A 5,293-nucleotide genomic window follows, 5' to 3' on the forward strand; every position below is an offset into this window, starting at 1 on the left:
ATAAATTTTTCCAAGAGCTACAGGATTCATGAAGCCAGATTTCCTCTGAATTTGTACACTAGCCACTGCATGCCATGAGTCACCTTCTTTCACAACCATAAGCCTTCCTTTGTTTAGTCCTTCCCTACCTATTTGAGATGGGCAAGAGGCTGGACTGCAGTTAAGTCTTAATTACACGTGTACGTGTTGGCAAGCTGACTGTTGTCCCTCGGAAGGGTAAAAGCAAAGTGAACACGTTTCCCTCTCTGGGACATTAATAGTGGTTACTTTTTCCAGATACTCTTTCACAAAACACTCAGAACTTGGTACTCTCATGTAATATTAGATCTAAATTAGATAATAGCTTTTAAAGTAGCAGGAAGACTGCAGTTGGAAAAATAAAAACCAACAAAAAACCCAGAACCTTCCCCCAAATAACAACCCAACAATCATTACCTAAACTTTGTTTTCTTCAAACACTAGGACCATGCTCAAAAGACAGAAGGGGTATATACTTTCATACAGCTGGAAGTTATTTTCAACTGATGTAATCATTACTAATTCCTGTCCAGCAGCACCAGAGAATTTAGACTTTAGCTATGCAAAGTCACCTCTAACTCACGTTTGAATTCTAATGTAAGCACTAGCACCCATATCTGATATGAAAGAGCTTTTGAAATGTGAATAGACCAATACAATAGCAGTTGCAACAACTTTTTTTTTTTAACCTGAAGTATTCACACACTCTCAACCACTGAGACGCTTTATTTTTCTTCCCCAGCTTATGAAATAGTTTTGCAATATTGACAAACTCACAAAAGAAACTGCATGTCTGCCAGCCTCTATGGGAGGGACAATTTTGTAAAGATTATTTCCTTTCTATCAGAGGAAATATTTTGCTCCGATCTCTTCCGTTATCTCACCTGCAGGAGTGAACAGGATATTTTGGAAATAGGTCATCCCTATTTGTATTTATTTTGATTGGTAGTTTCAAGCTTACTTTATGCCATTTTCAGCATATATCAGACTATCTTGCCTAGATAATACATGAGCTGAGGAAAGGACATGATCCAATAGCCTTCAAACACATCTTACAGCTTGCACTCTGTGACTGCTGCTTTAACTTGCTGCTGACTCTGACCTGCAGGGAAAACAGTCTTTTTAATATTCTTGTGACCCACCTCCTAATAGTGCACTTTGAATTTCAGAGTGAAGGATCAGATTTAATTTGATAAAGTATCCAGTGTATCATTTCTTAGTGATAAAACGTGGCATAATTTGGTTTGCTAGAGTTCACAAACCACCCCAGTGGTTTCTTTCTGGCTAATATGTTGATGTCCTGTTCCCTTTGGAGGACCTCACCCTCCCACAACCAAACTTGTGACATACTATGTCTTCAAACTGGGACAGACTCCTAATGAAAAGATATTTCAAAACTCATTAAGATGTGCATTATATTGCACACATGGTAAAAGCTCTTTCATCCCTGCTTTTCCTTGAGTGTTTCATCATACCTGCATCCTAATGACTCAGATTATATATCTTTGGCTTCTCTCTTTACAAACTTCTTATCTGAAATATTGAGTTACTATGCAGCTACTCACTACAACAAAAGCTGGCAATAAGGTTGGTAATCAGAAAGTTAGTAACTGCTTTTCAGATTCTAAAGTGATACATGTTTCCACTCACTGCCCCCATTCAACAAATTAGGTGTAAAACTACGCTCTGCTTCCTAGCTTTTTCTAAAGATGTCCCAAACTGGGAAAGGTGATATCATCATCTGTGCTAGCCAGCATCTTATTTATGATTGTTACTACATCCAAATTTTTTCAATACCTGCTTTCAACAGAATTTCCGGTTTTGAATTTTTACATTGTTGCCAACTGTCCCTGTTAACAGCCGGTGTATTTTTTAATTGTTAAAAAATACCACAAAAAATACCAGCTGTTAATCCCCACTTCCCCATTAAATGTGGAGCTGAGCAAATGAGGATGATGACAATCACCTTCTTAATGGCCATCTTACTCTGATGAAGGGTATGAGTCGTGACCCAGGGAAAAAAAATCATACCTTTGTAGGCACCTAATGTTTCCTTTCACATATCTTGATGGTCAGTCTACAGACTGGTCCTCTGGTAGCTGACTGGATTCATAGCTGGTATGTACACACAGTAAGACACAAATCTTTGCAAGTCCTCTAGTAAGCTAGACAGAATTTCTTCTTTCCCCACTCCTAGCATTTGCCCCTAAAGAGCTGATTAAAGATAGGTGTTGCCACTTTATATGTTAAGAACTTATAGATGATCTGATAAATTAACTTTATATTTCTGGAAATAAATTATAAGCTGCCACAAGCACTGTGCCACCATATGTAGCCCCTGGAAGTACCCTTTACTTTTCGCTTTTCTAGCTCTCCATTTGGACAGTCAGGTTAACTTCAAACAGTACCTTTTTTTCTCCTCAAGACAGTAAATGTTTGTATTGCTTTAGCTGGGTAATTCCCCCCTCATCTCCCCCCCTGCCTATAAACAGAATAGAAACATGTAAAACTGTGTATTATTGAAAAAAGTTTCTGGCTCAACTCCCCATCATGGTTGCTGATTTCCACCAGGGCATGGGAACTTTATTTCTTTCTGGAGTTTATTTTTAGCTCCTTTAGACATAGTTCCAACTGTTTGAATAGGAAATTACAATCAAGCCAAAGGTTTCCTGTTTTCCTGTCATTCCTCTCCCTGTAACTTTCCAGTAGTTTTTTTTCTAGTCTAGAGCCTTTGATTTTTAGTCGTTTTATCTTGTTAATCCAAAAGGCAACACTTGAATTGGGGATTGTTAGGCTTTTTTTTTTTTTTTCCCTGAATCCCTATGGATATCTTAAGAGAAATTTCAGATCCAGATTGTGAAATTCCCTGGGGTTTTTTTTGGTATGTCTCCTGCTCCTTTTTCAGGCCGTCTCCAACCTCATTTCAGCCATTTGAGCATCAGTCGTCACTAAAAACCACTTTTACCAAGTTACCTCAAAAGAATACCAGCTTAAAAAAAAAAATAATTCCTTGGTAGCCGCCTCTGTCAGCTTTTAAAGCTACCTGAACCAGCACTTGGCCAGGCTTCGGAGTCCCACAAGTTCCCTGGGAAATACGTGGGGACAACGACAGACCCCATCCCAGCTGAGCTCCCTCCCGCCGCGGTCCTGCCCGGCGGCCTGCGCATGCGCGGCCCCTCGGCCCGCCCGCCCCCTGCTGCCTCCGCGAGGGACGGGCGGGACCCCCGGGAGAGGCTCCGGGGGCCCTTCGGGACAGGGGAGGCAGCAGAGAGAAAGGTCTTCGGCAAGTGCAGCTTCCCACTGGTGCGGGTCTAGGAAGAGACCCAGGATTTCCTTGTGCGCTACAGTTCTTTTACAAATCGTAGGTTTAGATTAGGTATTAGGAACAAATTCTTTACTGTGAAGGTGGTGAGGCACTGGAACAGGTTGTCCGGAGGAGTTGTGGATGCCCTATTCCTGAAAGTGTTCAAGGCCAGGTTTGATATGGCTTTAAACAACCTGGACAAGTTGAAGGTGTCCCTGCCCACGGCAGGGGGGTTGGAAGTAGATGCTCTTTAAGGTCCTTTACAACCCCAAACATCCTATGGTTCTATGAAAAAATAACGAAAATTATGATGGGTGTGGAGAAAGCATGCCAGGTTTTGCTGGGTCCCCAGCTGGCTACAGAGCCAGAGACAACAGAAACAGGAGGAACAGAATTTGCACACTGAAGGATGAGAGGTGGCTAATTTTGTCTAATATTTCTCTCAGTGTTCTTGAGAAGAGGTGGCACACCTACATACACTTCTCTTGTGAGAGAAATTATTTGCATTGGATATACAGAGATGTGGGAGAAAAGAAGTGACTAATGTACAGCAATGGTTATTTGGTCGCAGTGGGCAGCTGTTGCAATGGGGGTGGAAGTCCATGGGGAAACTCAGAAGTTATTAGTTGCCTCACAATATAGCCTCCATACATCCAGCCAGAGTGCAGAGAGGGACTAAATCTTGATCTCAGTATAAAGAACTGCTACTGCCAGGCACATACAACCTTAATTTCACTGGAGCAGTACATCACATCACTGAGACACACGGTGCATCTCTACTTCTCCTTCAGTTGGCCCAGAGTTCAAGAGTGAGCCTGTGCAGTACAAGCGAGCTCACTTTAGCCCCAAAGATACCACCCACACCAACCTGCAGGCCACAACCAGCTCTGTATTTCAGGACTCTTGAGGAGCTCTGCCAGACTTCCTCGTACATGCATATGTCCTCCGGTGAAGCTAATCAGTCCCTCAGAGCAAGGGGACAGTTTGGACAGGTTGTTCCAGTAAGCATCACTTGTATTCAGTACATCTTACATAGCACAATTAACAGCAATTGGTCAATGAACAGAAAACCAAAAAAACCTATTCCAACACTGCACAAATTGCAGCATAACTGTTCCTCTCACGTCCCTTCTCATGTGTCCCTTCTCATGTCCACTCTCTGTGGACAGGTGTCAGCTTTAGGGGACCAAGTTAAGTCTGATTTAATTTAAAGCATAACACAGAACATGACAGTGGGGAAGAAACAAGCTCTGGTGGGGAGGCCACTATTCACAGAATCACAGAATAGTTTGGGTTGGAAGGTACCTTAAAGATCCTCTAGTTCCAACCCCCTGCCATGGGCAGGGACACCTTCCACTAGTTCAGGTTGCTCAAAGCCCTGTCCAACCTGGCCTTGAACACTTCCAGAATTGAGCCATCCACTAGTTCTCTGGGCGACCTGTTCCAGTATCTCACCATCCTCACAGTAAAGAATTTCCCCCTAATAATGGGGAAGGGAGGCACCTCTCTCCTCTGGGGTGCGAGGGGGAAGGTTACAAGGAGGTGGTGAGTCACAAAGGACACCTTGCCAGGACGCAGCGCTCCTGGACAGGAGCGCGGGTGCCAGGCGGGTGGTGTGGGGAGACGTGAGGCCCCACGTCTTCCCTTCGCTGCCCCGGCCACGCGCGAACACCCGGCCCCGCCCGGCTGCCTGCGGGAGACGCGGGCAGGTGCAAAGCGCTCCGAACTCTGCCCGGCCGCGATGGAGCCTCTCTCGGTGACGGGGAAGGGGCGCGGGAGGCCCTCGCTCCCCGCCCGGCCCCTAACGGCGCCCCGCAGCCGCGGAGCGTTCCCTCCATCCCGCGCTCCCGGCCGTCCCTCGGTCACGCCGTCCCTCGCCCCTCCGGACGGACCACAATTCCCAGAGCGCCGCGCGCTGACGTCAGACGCCGTCGGGGCTCGACCAATGGGCGGGCGCGCCGGCGCCGGGCG

This window comes from Pseudopipra pipra, chromosome 6 (assembly GCF_036250125.1).
Source record: "Pseudopipra pipra isolate bDixPip1 chromosome 6, bDixPip1.hap1, whole genome shotgun sequence".
Lineage (NCBI taxonomy): Eukaryota > Metazoa > Chordata > Aves > Passeriformes > Pipridae > Pseudopipra > Pseudopipra pipra.